This window comes from Pelodiscus sinensis, chromosome 10, assembly GCF_052426305.1.
Source record: "Pelodiscus sinensis isolate ZL-2025 chromosome 10, ASM5242630v1, whole genome shotgun sequence".
Taxonomy (NCBI): Eukaryota; Metazoa; Chordata; order Testudines; family Trionychidae; genus Pelodiscus; species Pelodiscus sinensis.
In genome coordinates this window covers 2,674,777-2,695,945 of record NC_143061.1, presented here as the reverse complement: position 1 = coordinate 2,695,945, position 21,169 = coordinate 2,674,777, and the positions used below count along the sequence as shown (strand labels likewise).

The following is a 21,169-nucleotide window of genomic DNA, read 5'->3' as shown; positions in this document are numbered from 1 at the left end:
GTTAATGCGACTGAGGTCATGCAGCTCAAACGGTACAAATCATTTTCAGACGCCGTCAGCGTATTTTTTTTGCGCTTGCCTGGGTCTTCCTGTGAGTGGGGCTTGGAGAGCCATGTGCGCACCCGGAGGGTTTGCTGTTCGGGGAGGGCTCAGATATCAAAGTGGAGAAAAAAAGCACTTTGAAACCTACGAGCTGGCCATAAAGCTCAGACCATTATTGTTACTCTGCTGACATATGTCTTTTGAGGGCAGCAAGAGCTGTCCAGCCCCATTTGAGATGTGCCTTGTAGCCACACATACCCACAATAAATATATGGTTACATGAGAAACTCCATTACATTTCTGCGTCCGGGTGCCAAGCCTAATTGTAAAGTAAGCACAAGGCCAGTACATCTGCATTTATGGATTATGCAGAGAGAGGGCCAGCGTCTGTCCCGGGGGGAGCCAGCTGACCCCCACCTGGGATAACTTTGGCCAACGGTGTGGACGGAAGAGCTGGAGGCTCCCAGGGCCTGGGGTGAAAGGTGGGTTCCTCCATACGGAAGTGAGCTGCTGTGATGAACAAGAGCAGGCCCGGTAGACAGATGCGCATAAAGGGTGCGATCAGGCAAAGAGCGGCGGAGACTGTGAGACTACTGAACCCTCAGGGGTCCATGTCTCCCGGGAAGTGGTGCAGGGTGTAAGGAAGGGGCGGTCCGGTGTTCTATGGCCTCACAGCATGGTTTGCATCACTGATGCTCAGAGGACAACATGCCTAGGACAGAGTATTAATTACCTCATTAGTGCGAGTGTGTGCAAGCGGCTGTATTTTATGTGGGTGGAGATGGTAGCAACGCCCATGGGTCAGACGGCCTAACGCTTCTCATCATGAGCCCATATTGTCCATGGGTTTGTAACTTTGCTAAACCTTAACTCAGGGCTGGAGAACTGTTCTTGGGTCGGGGGGTCACTGACCCACATAAAAATCAATCGGGGGCTGCACACAAGTGGGAAGCCAACCCCCCACCCCTCCTGTGGCCCCAACTGAGAAGGAGAAACACTCTCCTTATATTTCCCTCACACACCAGAGCCTAGAGGGGTCCAGCCTAGTAGCTTTTATGGACTCCAGCCCCACGGTGGGGACAGCAGGGACTGAAGTGCCAGCGTGGGCTCCCCAATGCCAGGAGGTGGGAAGAGCCCGGGGGGAGGGGCAGATGCAGGCAAACTGGGGCTGCATCCGACCCCTGGCCCTTAGGTTCCCCACGCCTGCCTTAACTGTTTGGGCTGAACATTTTTCATGCCAGGTGTGTTCTGGGTTTTTGTTTGGCTTTGAAAGTTTCAGCCAAACGTTCTGCCATTTTGCAGAACAAGGCTGGGGGGGAGAATTGTGCAGGAGTTTCCTTGAGAAGCGCTATCAGGCCAGGGCATTTGGAGTGGGGGCATGACATTGCCAGGGTGGGGCCCCGTGGCTTTGTAACATCCCCAGGCAAATGCACCCAATCCGGCTGAGCTCTGAGCTTCTGAAGATCCCAGTCCTCACAGGCGTCGCGGGGACGTGGCAGGGCAGGCCGGCACCTTCTCCAGAGATCCCATTTGCACAGAGCAGGCTCCATTCTGTGTGTGTGGACTAAGCTCTCCCAGGCTTCTGGAGGACTGTGGCGGTGCTGGGCGCAGAAACTCAGAGCAGGAAGCCTGGTCCTCTTCGCTGCCGTATAGCCTGGCAGTGTGGAGACAACCGACAAGCGCCCTGCCTGCAGTGGGAAAGGGGGAGAGCACAGGGAGGGAGAGGGTGGGAAAAGGGAAGGGGACATGGGAGGAGCGGGGCAGTGGAGGAGGGGGACGGACAGGTTGAACTTTCCTGGTCCGGTACCCTCGGGACCTGACTGGTCCTGGAGGAGGGATTTTTCCAGACCAGGAAATGTCATTTCAGGCCCCACCCCCACCACTCTCCTGGGGCTTCCTGGCTCCCCCTGCAGTCCAGCTGAGCCATGTGCCGGCTCCCAAGCCCCCACCCCTCTGCAGCACACCGGGACTCTCTGATCCTGCGATATCCGCGGTCCATAGTGAATCCCAGATTTCAGAGGTTCAGCCTATACTTCTGAAATGGGGAAGGAACCGGGACAGAAGGCGAACGGGACAAGATCTGGGGCTTCCAAGCCTGCCTGGCATGCTGGTTTAGTTGAACAAAAGGAAACAAGAAGACATTCTATAAATATATGAGAAGCAAGAGGAAGACCATGGACAGGCCTGTTGCTCAGTGAGGAGGGAGAAACAGTAACAGGAAACTTGGAAATGGCAGAGATGCTTAAAGACTTATTTGTTTCGGTCTTCACTGAGAAGTCTGATGAAGGAAGGCCTGACATAGTGAATGCTAGTGGGAAGGTGGGAGGTTTAGAAGAGAAAATAAAAAAAGAACACGTTAAAAATCACTTAGAAAAGTTAGATGCCTGCAAGTCACCAGAGCCTGATGAAATGCATCCTAGAATACTCAAGGAGCTGATAGAGGAGGTATCTGAGCCTCTAGCTATCATCTTTGGAAAATCATGGGAGACAGGAGAGATTCCAGAAGACTGGAAAAGGGCAAATATAGTGCCCATCTATAAAAAGGGAAATAAGAACAACCCAGGAAACTACAGACCAGTTACTTTAACTTCTGTGCCAGGAAATATAATGGAGCAAGTAATTAAGGAAATCACCTGCAAACACCTGGAAGATAATAAGGTGATAGGGAACAGCCGACATGGATTTGTAAAGAACAAATCATGTCAAACCAATCTGAAAGCTTTCTTTGATAGGATAACGAGTCTTGTGGACAAGGGAGAAGCGATGGATGTGGTATACCTAGACTTCAGTAAGGCATTTGATACGGTCTTACATGATAGTCTTATCAATAAACTAGGCAAATACAACTTAGATGGGGCTACTATAAGGTGGGTGCATAACTGGCTGGATAACCGTACTCAGAGAGTAGTTATTAACAGTTCACAATCCTGCTGGAAAGGCATAACAAGTGGGGTTCCGCAGAGGTCTGTTTTGGGACCGGTTCTGTTCAATATCTTCACCAACAATTTAAATATTGGCATAGAGAGTACACTTATGAAGTTTACAGGTGATATCAAGCTGGAGGGGTTGTGACTGCTTTGGAGGATAGGGTCATAATTCAAAATGATCTGGAAAAATTGGAGAAATGGTCTGAGGACAACAGGATGAAGTTTAATAAAGACAAATGCAAAGTGCTCCACTTAGGAAGGAACAATCCCTTTCACACATACAGAATGGGAAGTGACTGTTTAGGAAGGAGTATGGCAGAAAGGGATGTAGGGGTCATAGTGGACCACAAGCTAAATATGAGTCGACAGTGTGATGCTGTTGCAAATAAAGCCAACACGATTCTAGGATGCATCAACAGGAGGGTTGTGAGCAAGCCATGAGAAGTCATTCTTCCACTGTATTCTGCACTGATTAGGCCTCAGTTGGAGTATTGTGTCCAGTTCTGGGCACCGCATTTCAAGAAAGATGTGGAGAAATTGGAGAGGGTCCAGAGAAGAGCAATAAGAATGAATAAAGGTCTAGAGACCTATGAAGGAAGACTGAAATAATTGGGCTTGTTTAGTTTGGAAAAGAGAAGATTGAGAGGGGACATGAGAGCAGTTTTCAGGTATCTAAAAGGGTGTCACAAGGAGGAGGGAGAAAACTTGTTCTTCCTGGCCTCTGAGGACAGGACAAGAAGCAATGGGCTTAAACTGCAGCAAGGGAGGTTTAGGTTGGACATTAGGAAAAAGTTCCTACCTTTCAGGGTGGTCAAACACTGGGATAAATTGCCCAGGGAGGTTGTGGAATCTCCATCTCTGGAGATATTTAAGAGCAGGTTGGATAAATGTCTATCAGGGATGGTCTAGACAGTATTTGGTCCTGCCATGAGGGCAGGGGACTGGACTCGATGACTCTCCAGATCCCTTCCAGTCCTAGTGTTCTATGATTCTCTGAAAGGCCGGGTGCTCAGCACACAAGCGGTGAATACCAGGCTGCGGCTTGTTCTATGCAGAAGGTGCAACAGGATGCTCAAATGGTCCTTTCCGGCTTTAAAAATCGGTGCCTGACTGCGAGGCCGATGGGAGCGGACTGGGGCAAAAGCGTTTATAAGCACGAGGGCATTTTCCCATCCGGGATCCAGCACGGGACCCACCATTCCCACCTCTGGCCATTTCTCTCCTGTGCGCCACTAGCTGTGAATCCCTCTCACCGAGTGCCTGGCTCCCGCTGCAGCTTGGCCACGCGGAGGCTAACAGCCTGCGACTGCCACCAGTCCTCGACTGGCAGGGCTCTTGCTCCGGATCTACCCGTGCTGGTGTCGCACATGCAGGCGCTCGCTGTGGTTCCAAATTGCTTTTTGTTAGTGTCCCCCCCTCCCAAAAAAAACCCTTGGAGAGTGCACCCAACACACCTGCATTGCCAGAACATTAAGTTTGCAAAGTCAAGCACGCCGATATGAGGAAATGCCAGAATGAGGTTGCCTGCTAGATCCCCGTGGGATTATGCATCACGCCGCAGGCTGTAACTACATGATCACACACTCTCTTTCCCCGTGGTGCCCTGGCCTCTCTCGGTACACAGAATGAACCTGCTCTGAGGGTGAATGAGGCTTAAGGAACTGTAGGACCCAGCCTCTGTTGTTGCTGATGCAGGAAGGTTTGTAGGCAGTGAGGTAGGGGACATTTGGAAGAGAATGACCTTGCTTTTTTAGTTGGCTGAGGTGCCCTGGTAAGTTGCATGTGGTCCCTGCCTCCACCATAGAATGTCTGTGTGATGCTGGTCAAATCACTTACCCCCAAACTTTTCACAGACGGTCACTGACTGTTCCTCCTTTTCTGGGTGCCTGGCTTGAGACTTGGGGCCTCATTTGCAGAAGCACTGACCATTCGCCGCTGCTATTGATGTCAGTGGGAACTGGGCTCTGAATTTATAAGGTGCTATCATGCTAACTACTGTGAAAAATCAGGTCTCAACTCTTCACACTTTTTTTTTTTTACCCTGGAGGCAAAAACGTAGTTCCCCCAACCTTGTCCTGTGAAATGGCAGAAAGAGGCAGGAGCAGAATCAGGTCTCACGTTGGGCACCTGAGGCTAGTGGATACTGTTGACCTTGGTTTCTCTGTGCCTCAGTTTCCCATCTAGGCCATGGGGATTATGCCACCTCACCTCACAAGGGTGGTGCTCAGGAATTCCTGAACATTTGGGAGCCATGCAGGTCTGGTGAGCAGGAGCACCAGAGATGAGCCCATGAGGAAGTTAAGAATTCTCTCTTCAGAGCAGAGTTTGAGGCTAAAAATAAATATTGTATAGCTACCTATGAGCACTTAGTACGGGCCCTCCCGTGCGCTGAAGGAGGCCAGGACTCTGGAAACAGTAGTGTGACCATGTAGCTGCACTGTCATACTGTGTGTGCCCAAGCGGCCGGCCAACAGAGGAGCGGCAGCTTTTCATTCCAGCCCTGTAACGATGTGCGACGTTACCATTTGTTTACTGCGACTTTGTGTCCGTCATTTATGTGCAGAGCAGCTTTCCCCCCCAAACACGCCACAGCCGATAGCCGGCTCCTAGGCCTGCAGAACTCAAAAGGCAAAGACTAGCCCTGGCACTAGTGGCAAAGGATCAGGACAGATGGTACCATCCATTGACGAAATCAGACCTAGTCAGTTACAGCAGAGACAGGGCCGATGCCGACAATGCACATTCGTTGGGTTTCGAGACAACTGTTGAGCTCCGCCATGTTGCGTCCCTGTCGACTGGCTATTTGTGAGACCTGAAGTTTTGTTTGCATGAAGGTTTGGGGAATGATTGTCCTTGGTGGCTGAAATTCACCCCTTTACAAAGAGCCAGCACCAGACCCATGCGAAATTGAGTTCCACTTACGCCCTGCATCTCTGTGCTGACCCTAGGTGAGTTTCATCGTGTATAAATATACATCTGCGCATGCAAAGCAAGTGTTCCTACAGCAGGGTGTCAGTGATTTGTCATTCCTCGTTCTTTGTCCTCCTGTTTAAAACCCACGGGCTGTGCAACAAGTTAAAAGAAAGAACTGTGGGTAGCTGTGACTGCACTTAAAATGTTGCCAGCATTGCTCTTCCCAGATAGCTATACCAGCAAACCCGCCTCATGTCATAGCTGCACATGCTGCCAAAAACATCCTTTTGCTTGCAAAACATATGCCAGTTTCCTGCATCTACACCTGCGCTTTTGCTGGCACAAATGTGTCAACAAAAAACAAAACTTAACCAAACCAAACCCCAAAAAATGTTACAAACCCACCCCTAACTGACAAAGCTATGCCAGCAAAACTTGTGGGCTGTGTCTAGACTGGCAAGTTTTTCCGCAAAATCATTTGATTTTGCGGAAAAACTTGCCAGCTGTCTACACTGGCCGTTTTAATTTCCACAAGAACACTGACGATCTCATGTAAGATTGTCAGTGTTCTTGCGGAAATACTGTGCTGCTCCCGTTTGGGCAAAAGCCCTCTTGCACAAATCATTTGTATAAGAGGTCCAGTGTAAACAGCACAGAACTGTTTTGCGCAAAAAAGCCCCGATCGCGAAAATGGCGATCGGGGCTTTTTTGCAGAAAACCGCGTCTAGATTGGCCATGGACGCTTTTCCGCAAAAAGTGCTTTTGCAGAAAAGCATCCAGCCAATCTAGACGCGATTTTTCCGAAAATGCCAGACAGGTGGAATTGAACCTGGGACCTCCGGAGCTTAGTACATGAGCTAAAAGCTGGCAGGCGCTCAGCTGACTTTTAAAGCAAACTCATTCTTCTCTCTTGGACTAGTCTCAGTGCCACTAGCTAGGACACCACCCCACACCCAGCAGGTTTGTGGGTTACACAAGGAATGACTGAAAGGGGTGAATAAATACATAATGTTCTAGAGCTGAAGATTAAAAGTCTCAGCTCATCAGATAATTGTATTTGTAATGAAGAATCCAACTGGCTCTCGCTGAGAAGCAGCCACCTCTAGGGGGAGTTAATTAGCTGATTAACGATTGCAATGAAACTCAAAGATGGTGAGCGCTGCGCAATTGATTAGTTTTGTTGTTGCTGTTTGTTACAATGCAGCAGCTGTTTATCAGATTACAGCATCGCTACACAATGGTTTAATGATGATGGAGCATCGCTGCTGAATGGGTGTGTTTCTAGCAGGGTCCCGTAGAGATATGTTCTTGGCCTACACTATGCAACAATTGTATTAATGCCCTGGAAGAAAACATAAAACCATTACTGAGAAAGTTGGCAGGTGACACAAAAATCAGAGAAGTTGTAAATAAAGCGAAGAGATCAGGCTCACTTGGTAAAACTGGGCACTGGCAAATCATCCACATTTGAAAGTGGCTACGTGAAAAGGTCTAATACACTAGGGACATAGAGGGTGGGCCATGCTCACAGGATGGAGGAAGCCATGCCTCCGAAAAAGATTTGGGGGTTGGAGTGGATAATTATGAACACAAACTCCCATTGTGGCCAAAAAGGCTAATGTGATCCTGGGATGCATAAACAGGGGAAAGTTGACTACAAGCAGAGAGGGATTTTTATTTACCTCTGTAGTTGGCCCTGGGATGAGCTGCGGGAATAATGAATCCACTTGATGGGATGTTGATAACTGGAGAGGGTTCGGAGAATTTCCATGGGAATGATTAAAGGATTTGAAAACCTGGCATCCTGCAATAGCCTCGCAGAGATGAATCTATTTTGCTTAATAAAGAGGAGATTAGGGGCAACTGGATCATGGTCTATAGGACCATGTCTGCACTAGGAAATTATTTTGAAATACCTTATTTCAAAATCAAAACTCCTGAAATAACTATTTTGAAATAAGCGTTATTCCTCGTGGAAAGCAGGAGTTGTTATTTCAAAATAACCAGCCCTTTATTTCGAAATAGCAGGCTTGGTAGTGTGGATGCTCCACTTATTATTTTGAAATAAGGGGGGTAATTTTGAAATAACTCCCTGGTGTAGACCAGGTCTAAGAATCTACATGGAGAACAAATATTCTGCAATCCAGCAGAGACAGGTCCAACATGATCTGATGGCGGGAAGCTACCCAAACTCAGACTGCAAAGCAGGTGTACGTTTTAATAGAGAGAGTAATTAGTGCTTGCAACAGGTTGCCAAGGGCTGGGGTGGGTTTTCAATCAGTGACAATTTGTAAATCCCCACTGGAGGGGGAGCTAAATGATCAGCTCTAGGGATTATGCCGGGCCGGTCTCTGGCCTGCTCCGTACAGCACAGACTGGAGGGTCACGATGGTCCCATCTGGCCTGGGAATCCGTTACACAACATGAGGAGACATGTGGTGCCCATTGGAAGTGACAGGAATGCTGGAATTTGGCCATAATCCCAGAGCAAGTTGATTACATCTCGTGGGGCCTTGGGTGACCGAGGCTCCCGTTTTGCACCTGAGCTCTAGGACAGCCGCTGTGAGTTTGCAGTGACTGACTCAGAGGTACCGCGGGAGCGACTGCCCGGAACCTGGGGCATTGCCACCAGAGCAAAAGCAGCATGGATAAGATCAGAGTCGGGGCCAGCAGCCCCACGGCTCCACAGCACACGGAGGATTGGCTCAATATTGCCTTCCAGAGAAGAATGCGGCCCACTCACTAGTCTCATGTATTCCTGGAATTGTAGAGCAGGTTGAACCTCTCTGGTCCGGCAACATCTGTGGTCCGGCAGCGATCGTCCGGCAGCAGAACCGGGCTGACATCCGGGGTCAGCAACAGAACAGCACCCCCAGGAGAGCCCGGTGGCAGCAAAAGGGCCAGAATTGACCCCCTAGCTCTGGCAAACTCCTTCATTCAGGACTGATCAGGGGACTGACCCATGGAAAACCAACCTGTATTGTTTAGAGGCCACCAATCAAGGGACAGGGCCCTGTGGTGCTAGGCACTGTGCACACAAAAAACTGGCAATCATCACGTGATCCCTCTCCTGTCATCCATTTCCAGACAAACAGAGGCTAGGGACACCATTCTTACCCAGTCTGGCTAATAACCATTGATGGACCTATCCACATGAACTTATCTCGCTCTTTTTTGAACCCTGTTAAAGTCCTCGCCTTCACCACATCCTCCGGCAAGGAGTTCCACAGGTTGACTGTGCACTGCATGAAGAAAAACTTCCTTTTGTTTGTTTTAAACCAGCTGCCTATTTGTTTCATTTGGTGACTCCTAGTTCTTACATTATTGGAACAAGTAAATCGCTTTTCCTTATTCACTTTCTCCACACCAGCCATGATTTTATAGACCTCTATCCTATCCCCCCTTAGTCTCCTCTTTTGTCCTCTCATGTCATCTCCTCCAGCACCAGGAATTATTTGGAGGACTCCAATTCAGACCCATTTGGACTCTCCTTCTTAGTGATGATGGGGTCACAGCCGGGGTTACCATGGGCCCTCACCCTTTTTTGCCAGACCTTTCCCATCACACAATGCCTCAGCGTCACTTAATTCTTCCCTTTCCCCTGTGCTGCCCGTGAATCCTGCTTTCTTCGTTCCATGGGTGTAAATAAAAGGCTGGGAGTGGGTGTAGAGGGGTGGGGGAGCCGAGTCCTGCCTGGAGCTGGGAACGCTGCGAGGTCAGGATGGAGGGCTGCTGATGTTTTCCCGTAACCACATATCTTTCATTTTGGCAGTTCTGCACCACAGAGCTAAACTCTAACCTTGTATTCCATGTCTTGCTTCCCTAGCCACATTGGCAATTAGCTCAAAGAGCAAAGTATGTGTTCCATTCGCACAGGCATATACTTTGCCACACTTTGGTGGGTCAGTGACTCCCGAGAAGCGTTTGGCTGGAGAGATCGAAACGGGTTTATTTCAGGTAATGAACAGCCTTAGCACGAATGGCTGCGTGGGATAAACGAGACTGTGTTAAAAAAAATATTGGAACTCCATTGGGTTCTCTCCCCCCCCCCCTTATCTAAACCTGGAAGAGTAAAGCTGGTTCATTACACACCGTCTTATATTGAGTAAGAAACCAATTCTAAGTGCCATGGCTCAGCGGAGTGGCAGTAGACAGCAGCCTTTCGTCGCAAGGTTCCCACTTTGTCTGCAAACCTGTCGGGAGGGACTAAACATCGCTCCTGTCTGATGGAGGTTTTTAGTGGCCTATGTGAAATGAGATGGTGCCGTCTGTCTAGGCCCTAAAGGGCAGCTGGCCATGTCACCGAGCCCACCGTCACAACTGGAAAACGCCTGGGCATGGAGGAGAAACAGGATTTGTCTCCAAGCCATGTGCTTTCCCTCCCCTTATAGTTGGAGAGGAACACCTGCCTTGCAATCAACTCTCCCAGACTATTATTTTTGTTATTATTATTATTAACAATAATAATTAATCATTCCAAAGGTGTTTGTGATTTGGCTTTTTCCACAAGTGCTTAATTCCGACCCAGGTAGCCCTGTAGGCATTGGGAACTATTGATAAAAGGTCTCACTCTCCTACACAGTGTTACTCACTGACTCTGATTTTGTAAATTAACTTCACTTTGTGGGGTTTGCTTTTTACAATCTGTGTAGCTGCAAGGGGTCATCTTGAGTGGAAGTGGAACAGCCTCCACTACTTGTGACAGCTTGCGGGTTTAACACTAGAGATCCTAGGATGATCCTAGCAACATTTATCTTTATTCAGGGTACGTCTACACTAGCCCCCTAGATCGATCTAGGGAGACTAATGAGGGCGACCGGAATTGCAAATCAAGCCTGGGATTTAAATATCCCGTGCTTGATTTGAATGTTCCCGGCCGGTCGCCACTTTAGAAATTGACTAGCCCGAAGTAACTGCCCGCGTCTACACGCGGCAGTGAAACGGGAGTCTGATTTAAAGCCCCTAATTCAAATTAGGTGGTACACCTCATTGCAGGAGGAATACCACCTACTTTGAATTAGGGCTTTAAATCAGAATCCCGTTTCACTGCCGTGTGTAGACACGGGCAGTTACTTTAGGCTAGTCAATTTCTAAAATGCCGACCGTTGGGGAACATGCAAATCAAGCACGGGATATTTAAATCCTGGGCTTGATCTGCAATTTTGGTCACCCTCATTAGCTCCCTAGATTGATCTAGGGGGCTAGTGTAGATGTACTCTCAGAAAACACATGTGCACATTGTTAATGTGTAGTGTATGCATTACATCTTTTTGGCTTTCTGTGTGTGTGAGTGCGTGTGTGTGTCTATATGCAAAGAGACCTTCTTATAGTCATTTGCTCTTTGGCAACATTCACAGAGAAAAAAAAAGAGGTGAATTCAGTGATTAGTCCCATTTAATACCTGTTCAGGATCTGCAAATGCTTCCACTAGTTTTTCGGGGTTCGATATAACCCAGGCTTACATACTTATATGTTTGCAACTGAAAACAGCCATAGTGACTGCATTAGAATATCGCAGCTTCTCTGGTCGTGAATTCATGAGGTGATCGCTTGGCTTTGGACCTTTAAAAAAAACACCTCCCAACGGGCAAAGCACTAGGTTTTACTAAACTGAAGGAGGCACCATACTTCAAGCAATCCAAGATGGCTGACACAGCCTGCGCCCTCCCGTAAGCTCTGCATAGGAGGGTGTAATAAAAGTTCCCCCCAACAATAGCATCGGACCACACTGAGCTAGATTCTATTGTTCGACACATTGACATAAATCCGGTGTGATTTTGCTCCCCCTGGGTGTGGCTCTGGTTTTACTCTGTGGTAACTGAGACTGGAATCAGGCCAACTGCTTTCTGAGGTAGAAGACCTACCTGGTAGGCCTTCCACTGGCGTAAATCAGTGCAGTGTGTGTCATTATTGTCTGCAGAGCTACACTGATTTACCACTCTGGGGATCTGACCTGACGTGGTTGGATCTTTGCTGTCAGGTATGCTAATCATTAAACCCACGTAAAATGGAGCTTTCTTTTTTTTCATGAGAAAAACAAAGAGATTTTTGCTTTTGTTGGGAATTTTTTCTGTAAAACTTCATCTTTCACCAATATTTTTTCAGATGACGTGCTTTTTGTTTCATTTTGATGGAAAAAAGTCATACTTTTTCTTACTTTTTAAATTCCCCTTGCTTCCCTCCCCCCCCCCCCAGTGGAAACCCCATTTTCTAAGGGCAAACATTTTATCACACATTGTGACGAGCCCTAACAATCGGATTGGACCAAATCCTGGTGTCCCTACTTCATCCTTACTCAAGTAATATTTCTCCTGCGTAAGAACTGACAGCATATGGCCTAGCCGGAGAGAGGGATCTACACTCTGGCAATATTTCACAATGATAGTGACTGCTGGGAAGCAAGGACTCTGAAAAAGGGGGGGTGTAGTGGGGTAGCTGCCCCACTCTGGGCGGAAGGGGCTAACGCAGGATGGAGGAAGCCTGTGCAGAGCCCCAGCTAATGAGGAAAAGGCTTTTAGAAGGAGCCAATCAAAAGGCAGCTTGCTGGGGCAGCCCTGGTTATAAGGTGCTGCTCAGCAGAGCAGAGAGCAGTTGGAGCATGACTGGGGAAGGGGCAGGAACAATTCCCAGAGAAGCACTTTGGGTAGAGCGGGGCTGGGAGCAGAGCAAGAGAGACTCCAGCCTGATATCTGCCAGGCTGTGGCCTTGAGACAGGGGCCAGGAGGGTGCGCGTCACAGGGAAAGTGGTCCAGGGGACAGGAGTCGGTCAAAGGAGAGGAAAAGAGGGCAGGACAAGGCTGCCAACAGAGGGTTGGGACTCAGAGTAGCAGGTGGGCATGGGCGCCCCCTTCCCACTTACATCACACCTGGCCATCAAGGACGGTGGCTGATATTGTCTGTAGCTTGTGCCTGAGCTGAGGGGCTAGACAGAGGCTGCAGTTGGCTACAGTGGAAGGGGCATAGACTGAGGCCACTCCTATACCGTGTCGGAGATTGACCTTCTGGCATTTGATTTAGCGGGTCTAGTAAGGACCAATCACTGAATCAAATGCTGAGGGTGCCCCTCGTTGGCACTGGTACTTCTCGATTTGGCCGGGCACCAAGCTCGGCTTAAGGTACGTCGACTCCAGCTTCCTTATTTACATCACTGGAGTTACGTACCTTAAGCCGACCTTCCAGGTCTGCGATACTCCCAGAAAGAGGCAAGAAACCAAAGTAGTGGGCATTGCCAGAGGACAGTACCCTGAAAAGCATGGACAGCGTGGTCCTGGGAGCGACACGGGTCCAGAACGGTGTGTGGAGAGAGTGCAAAGTGACGACGCACGAGACACCAGCCAGAAGGGGGCGCCCTGCTGAGGGCTGAGCTCATTCCCCGTGTGCCCAGCAGGAGGCGCTGCGACGGTGAGTCTCGACCTTGTTACAGGACTGTGTTGGATAATCAGCTGGACAGGAGCTCCCCCTGTGATGCTCTGGCCAAATGCCATCTTGGGACACACAAACCTGGAAACTGTAACTCGGACCACAGAGGTTTCTTGGCCTCTGTGTTTGGCAGTGGTGCGACCTCTGCTGGACCCCTGTGGCCAGGTCTGGTGGCCACAATGCAAGAAGGGGGTTGATAAATTGGAGAGGGATCGGAGAAGAGCCAAGAGACCGATTAAAGGGTTAGACCCTCCCCAATAGATCTAGGCTCAAGGAGCTCAGTCTAGTGCGCTTAACAAAAAGAAGTTTCACAAGGTTGACGTGCTCACAACCCATAAGTATCTACATGGGGAGCAACTATTTAATGATGGGCTCTTCAGTCCAGTGGAGAACAGCATAACACGGTCCAATGGCTGGAAAGTCGGCACTAAGCAAAGGAAGAGTGCAATAAGGGATCAAATGTTCATGGGGAGAAGAACAAGGAGCCCTCCAGCACCTTAGAGACTAAAGAGTTACTTGGGCATAAGCGGTCATGGGGAAACCCCATTTCATCAGCTGCACGGAGCACATGGGTACGAAGTGGAAATCCATCAGCGTCAGGGAGAAACGCGCACCTCCATGCATCTGACCAAGTCAGTTTTGCCCATGAAAGCTTCTGCCCAAATAAACATTTAGGTGCCACAGGACTCCTGGTTGTCTTAGCAGACACAGACTACACGGCTTCCCCCGAGACTTACTGGCGAGAGTCATTAATCACTGGAACAATTCACCCAGGGTTGAGCTGGCTTCTCCCTCACTCATTTTTAAATCGAGGTGGATGGTTGTTTCGGATCGATCTGCTCGAGGGGTGATGTTGGGATGGTCTGTGGCTATGCCCGTGAGGTCTCACAAGATGACCTCTGTGAGGGCAGGGGACTGGACTCGATGACCTCGCGAGGTCCCTTCCAGTCCTAGTGTTCGGATTCTATCTCATTGGGCCTGTCTGGCCTTGCAATCTATGCCTCTCTGAAAAGCAGGCGCGGTAGGAACTGCGTTCTAAATCGGGGACTTTTACAACTTCGGAGCCAGGTCTTCCCTGGGTGACTTATGCCCATTGACTTTTGCGGCGCTCAGCCTGTGCGGGGAAGGGTGATGTGCCTTGGTGCAGGGAGTATGCCTTCCTCAGCGATAGGGCCATTCCTGGGACTCCGCTCTTCATGGGCCCCTCTGCTTGCTACTAAAATGCAAACCCTAAATAAACATGAAGGGATAGTACTGAGTCACAACCCTGTCATCATGCTCCAGCCTGGTACCTCTCTAGTCCAGCACCTTTGGGACCTGCCCGGTGCCGAACCAGAGAATTAGACGGACCACGGGAGGTCCATATTGTCTAGCAGCATGACCAACACTTCCCCTGCTTGCTGGGCTCTTAGAAGACATGGAGGGGAGAATTAGAGCTAAATCACAGCACAGAACACTGAGAGCCAGGTCTGGGAGCTGTAAACAAACTTTATGGTGTCACATTACCAAATTGGAGGGAAGCAGCCAGATCGCTGCTGCACCCCTAGGTGGGGGTGTTGGCCCCAGAAATCTGTATGAAAGGGAGCCATGTGGGGTATTGAATGGGAGCTTGTTGTTTTCTGATCCTGTGTACACTGTTTATGTGAATATATAATGTCTGTGTGTGTAGATCTGTAATCTGTGTGGAAGCTGAATATTTCTGTGAATGTGGTTAAGCATGGCTATGGACAGGCTGAGTAGCAAAGCCCTGTGGAACAATGGCTCTCAATAGGCTATGGACACACCCAAAGAATGGGATTTGTCACCTGAGGGCAGCCAGCAGGAAACCTGACCAGGTGACTTGCTGCATACAAGAAGAGGCCAGGAAGGAGTATAAAGAGGCCATGTGGTCGATGCCATTTGGTTCTCAGCTCAGCACTTCATCCCAGAGGCAGCACTGCAGGGATTGAAGAGCCCGGAAGACCTGTGAACCCATCCTGATCGTAGGATGTGCAACAAGGACGTTTAACCAGCAGCTGCAACATCTCTGCTAGAGCCTGCATCGAGGACTGGGAGATTCGGTGCATGTAACGTACTGTACTTTAATAACCTTACTCTCAGGCTTTTCTTTCCTGTAATAATAAACCTTTAGATATAGATTCTAAAGGATTGGCCCAGCGTGATTTGTGGGTAAGGTCCAGAGGGTAAATTGACCAGGGATCTGTGGCTGGTTTCTTGGAACCGGACAGAACTTGTTCGGGGTAGGTGGGATTGGGTGCTAGGACCCCCCACCTGTGTATAGGCCCGGGGCCATCTGGGGCACGGATATTGCTGGGGTGTCAGAGGGGTTTTGCTCGGGAGGCTTCAGGCAGGCAGCTGAAGCGCTCTGTGAGACTGGTTTGTGGCCTGTGTGGAGAGGTCGCCAGTTGGGGGCTGTAAGGAACCCCGGATTTGAGCAATTCGCCCTGAGCGGATGCCCGCAGCTGTGCCCAGACACGGCCCGGTCCGTCACATATGGGACCGTGGGAAACTTGGCCACCCCCATGCTAAGTGGGCATCTGGCTAGCTCAACTCATGCCGGACCACGGAGGTTGCCGGACCAGAGAGGTTCGACCTGCAATAGCAAGAAGGCTGCTTGAGTGAAGTTGCTTGTTCTTCTGAAGTGCCAGGAGTGACGCAAATGCCTCATGGCAAAGAACGCCATTTCTGCCATGCGGCGGCTCATTCTGTGCCTGTCAGCCTTACTCCCCTGGCGAGCACTTACTCACAGGAGTAGACCCATTGGAGCCAGGGTCAGTCCGTGACTAAATCTGCGGAGAAATCATGGCCCAGTGCTCTGTGTGCCGACACTAGAATTCTTAAAATACGACGTGCTCATGTCTGCTTCAGACAAGGAATCAGAATTCCACTTAATAGTCTTCCTTCTACAGCGACAATGAAGTAATAACAAAGTCCCCGTCACACAGCGGGCAGCCCCAGTAAGAGCAGGTCTTGTGAGCCGCAGCATAATTGGAGCATTGGCCCCTTAAGAGTAGGGAGCACTGAGAAATGTAGTCGCCAGGAAGGATTGTTGGTAGTCATGTGACGGGGGGCGGGGTTATTTAGGTGGCCAAGATTGTATAAGTAGCAGGTGGCAGTTCAGTGGAGAAGGTGAGGGAATGGAGAACATAAGAACGGCCAGACTGGGTCAGACCAAAGATCCATCCAGCAAAGAGTCCTGTCTGCCCACAGTGGCCAATGCCAGGTGCCACAGAGGGAGTGAACAGAACAGGGAATCATCAAGTGATCACTCTCCTGTCATTCTTCAGCAACTTCTGGCAACCAGAGTCTAAGGACACCATTCCTTCCCATCCTGGCTAATAGCCATTGATGGACCTAACCTCCATGAATTTATCTAGTTCTTCTTTGAACCCTGTTAAAGTCCTGGTCTTCACCACATCCCCTGGCAAGGAGTTCCACAGGTTGACTGTGCACTGACTGAAGAAAAACTTCCTTTTGTTTGTTTTAAACCTGATGCCTATTTATTTCATTCCGTGACTCCTAGTTCTTATGTTATGGGAACAAGTAAATAACTTTTCCCTACTCACTTTCTCCACACGTGTCATGAGTAAATGTCTCTCACCAGCATGAGTAAGTGTCTGTTGGGATAAAATTCTCCGATAGCCCCGGCTGGCAAGGTCAGTATTTTTTAATCCAATTGACTTGTTGACATCAGCCGCGGAAACTCAAAACCCAGGATGCACCTGCTTTTCTAGTGAATGAAAAGAGGCTTGCGACATGCACTAAAAGAGGGCTTAATCCTGGGCAGCTTTCCCAGGCTAAACCTCTGAAGGCCGCATAGGATGGACAATGCCGTATCTAAATGCTTCTGCGCTGGAGTAGCTTTGCAGTGCACTGTGGTACGTGGTATTTAGGGCCCAGTCCTGCTCCCACTGACTTCAACAAACTTTGATTGGCCCCGGGAGTCCCCATTCCCATGAATTCCTGACTCCCCTTGGTGCAAAGTTCCCCCCCCAGGTTAACTTTTTGGTTGCCATCAAGTATCAGAAGCAAATTGAATGTCTCCAACCAGCATCTCTCGCTCATTTCAAGTTGGCAGCCTCTTTCTCGATGTCGAAAAGCTCTGCAACCCCTCTACAAAAGTCAGAGTTTCAAAAACCATGCAGCCATGACAGCGGCCACCCTGCGGCGCTGTTTTTGTGTGTGCTTGGGAATTGTACCAGAAAAATATCAGAAGGGCCAGGGCAGGCGGCAAAGAGCGGAGCCAGATTTGCTCTTCTCCAAATGATGGTGAAATGTTCGGTAGCTCGTGAGCTCCCCTACGTTGCCTTTTGCAACCCCGCAGATGACAAATGCCGCGTTCCGCTTCATTATTGATGTTGTTTATTTGCATTTAGCATCAGAGAGGCCGAGTGGAGGCTCTAGGTGCCCCTAACGTAATTATACAGGGACGTAAGTTCATCCACGTTAACACCAGCCCTTCCACGAGAAGTTCAGGCAGCCGGCTCAGTTGCCTGCCCATCTAGGAAGCATATCCCCAGCCTTCTCCAGCGGTGTCCCTTGCAACACGCCTGGAAAGCATCCAATCCGGGGCGAGTCGGATGAGTGGAGGCAGGAGGCAAGTTCTACAGGCCACACCGAGACCAGCCTGCCAGCCGTCCCCTGTCTTTTCTAACCAAGAGACTCCAGCGTGGGTCCCTGATTGACTGCGGCTGTGACAGTGGGGCAGAGGCGAAACAGGTAGCTTTTATCAACGTTAAACTCTGGTGTCACCTGCTCCTAACAAGACACTCTGCCCTGGAAGCAAGCTGTCCTGTCCTGTGCCGGTTTCACCCTCCACATGGCTCCAAGGGGCAGCTCCATGCAGCACCTTGCAGCCTCTCGTTGCGAGGCAGCACTCACCAGGGGAGCCATGGCGTGTGCCACGGCCGAGAGGCAGGGCCACGCCACTGGAACCCGACAGGGATGCAAAAAGCGTTCTTTGCGACCGATGTTGTTGGTTGTGTGGTTTGCGTCAGTTCGGCAAGTTGCCACCCGGAGGGAGCGTTCTGTGTGTTTCACAGCTGGTTAAAATACTGTCCGTTTCTTCTTCTCTAATCATCCTCATCGGGATAAATGACGGGCCAGTAGATTCAATTCTGGGGCTACCAAGTTTTCAGGACTGTTTTGCAAGAGGAAAAACAACGAGGAATCCTGTGGCACCTTAAAACCCCTAAATCGAATTAGCTGGTAAACCTCATTGCAGGAGGAATACCAGCTAATTCGAGTTAGGGCTTTAATTCGGAATCCCGTTTCACTGCCGCGTGTAGATGCGGGCAGTTACTTCAGGCTAGTCAATTTCTAAAATGACGACCGGCCGGGAACATGCTAATGAAGCACGGGATATTTAAATCCCGCGCTTCATTTGCAATTTTGGTCACCCTCATTAGCCTCCCTAGATCAATCTAGGGGGCTAGTGTAGACGAACCCTTACAGATTTATGTGGGCCTCAGCTTTTGTGGGGAAAGACCCTCTTCATTCAATGCAACTGATGAAGCAGGTCTTTGCCCATGAAGGCTTATGCCCAAATAAATCTAGTTGTCTTTAACTTGCCATGGGATTCCTCATTGTTTTTGCAGATATCGACTAACACGGCTCCCCTCTGATACTTGTCACGTAAGAGAAAGCTATTTTTAACAGTTCTTATTACAGGTTGAACGTCTCTAGCCCAGCATCAATGGGACCTGAGTCCATGCTGCATCCATGTTACATCCAGCATCCATGCTGAACCAGAGAATTTGCCAGGTCAATATTGTCTAGCAGCATTCCCAATACTGCCCAAGGTTTACTGGGCATTTAGAAGACATTGAGGGGTAAACCAGAGCCAAATAGCAGCACAGAACGCTGAGAGCCAGGACTGGTGGCTGTAAACAAACTTTATGGGACCGCGGGAAACATGGCCACATCCATGACAAGTGGCCATCTGACTGACTGACATCATGCCGGACCATGGAGGTTGCCAGATCAGAGAGTGCCGGACTAGAGAGGTTCAGCCTGTCCCTACTGCATTTCGGTAAGGTGTTTGCAAAATCAAAGTGAAAGTACTTACAAAAATATTCTCTGTGGCTCAGCTTCTTGAGTCTAATCAAGAGTCTGCAACTGTTCATTTGACGAGTTCTCCGCCAGCTAGAATTTTATGCTTTTGAAAGCTTGGAACAAAGAGCGCAGGCCATTTTGCAGATGGAAGCAGGAGGACAGGCAATAAAGAAGATGACAGACTCATATGTGCCCGGTGTTTCAGGCAACAACATGGGCACTGTGGCTTTCTCTATTGAGAAACAGCCCTCTGCTTTCACAGCCAGTGCTCGGCTGCAGTTTTGATAATTAAGATAACAGTGCGTGCCACAGAGGAACCTAAGTCCTTATGACAGATGTGCAAAACAGCCTTTATAGAGACACCTAATTTAATTTACAACAGCCATAACCCTCTAATAAAAATGCACAATTTGTATTTTTTCTCTCCGAAGTACATATTGCCCCTCTCCATTCATCCCTTTAGTCCCATGAATTATTGTTGTTTAAAGACGTTCCAGGACATCATGTTTTCTCTATTATTGGTTGAAAGCTCAGAGGAAAGGTAATGACACCGAAGATTATTCTTTTCCCAGGCATGTGTCTGATTCTTTTGAAAAAATTCGTAGACCTTTAATTGCATCCTAATCATCTTGATCAGAGCAATAAATATACCAAATGCGAGGCAAGAGTGTGTGAGTGAGAGGGAGAGAAAGGTTTAGGGCAAGGATCAGTGGAAAATCTTTAGAAATGATGTAAGTGAAAGCCAAGGCAGGGATTGGAGTGTGGAGCCTACAGCAGAGACTATAAAAAGTCTGCAAGAAAGCTGAGCAGGAGGGATAAGTAAGGGCGGGAGAGCCTAGCAAGATCCATTTAAGTTGGGATTGCTTGTATCCAAGGCAAGGTAAGATAAGCGAGGAACTGAGGGAGGGGGTCTGAGATTCTCTTTATGCCTGTTGTGTTTACAGAAACTCTTTAACTGTCTCCTATATTTTTTAAGCATTGGAACACTGAACATTTTGAAATGAACAAGCATGCACACAATACATACAATGCACACGTCTGATGGGGAAAATGCAATTTGTCTTTGCATTTGCGGGAACGACAGTAAGATGCCTATCTCCCAGTAATTTGGGTACTGGAAATAAACTAATAGTAGAAGACAGAAACGATATTTCCATTAGATAATGAGTTAGCATTTAAACAAGTATCAGAGGGGTAACCGTGTTAGTCTGAATCTGCAAAAGCGGCGAGGAGTCCTGTGGCACCTTAGAGACTAACTGAAGTGTAGGAGCATAAGCTTTCGTGGGCAAAGACCCAGACATGCATCTGACGAAGTGGGTCTTTGCCCACGAAAGCTTATGCTCCTACACTTCAGTTAGTCTTTAAGGTGCCACAGGACTCCTTGCCGCATTTAAACAAGGTGTTTCAAACAACACATTTCTATTGAAAAGGCTGTTTGCTTGTATGTGTGCGCGGGGCTTAGAAGATGAAAAATGCTCTCCTGGTGCTACAGAGTGACAGTATTTTCCATGTTTTTCCTTGATTTTCCCCTTTGTGTGTTATGTTGTACTCAGAATAAATCACATGCATTTTATGGCTCTAAAGCAATTAAAAAACAAATCTAGTTAAACATTGCAATGGATTGCTTTGCTTTAATAAATAACAAATTTTACTGACAAGTTTATATGGCTGTTACCTGTAACATGTTTTAAGGCAGAGAAAGATTTTAGCCAGCAAGTTCTCGATGCTTTTCTTTTTGTGAAGTGCATAAGTCTACAGGGGCATGTCTACACTAGGAAATGACTTGGATATAACAACTCCCAAAATAACTCTTT

The 21,169-nt window shown here is 48.7% G+C and overlaps 1 protein-coding gene across 2 annotated transcripts in view; it reads left to right on the top strand.

Moving 5' to 3' along the window:
• The window catches only part of OSTN (osteocrin), a 225,221-nt gene that overhangs the window by 182,962 nt on the left and 21,090 nt on the right, over positions 1 to 21,169 (top strand). The window contains exon 1 of one of the 2 annotated variants that reach the window (XM_075938271.2): positions 20,132 to 20,235. The exons of the other annotated variant lie outside the window; for it this stretch is intronic. The gene's annotated coding sequence lies outside the window, so the exon portion shown is untranslated. Of the gene's footprint in view, positions 1 to 20,131; positions 20,236 to 21,169 lie in introns of those variants that run through there. 2 annotated transcript variants of the gene reach the window in all.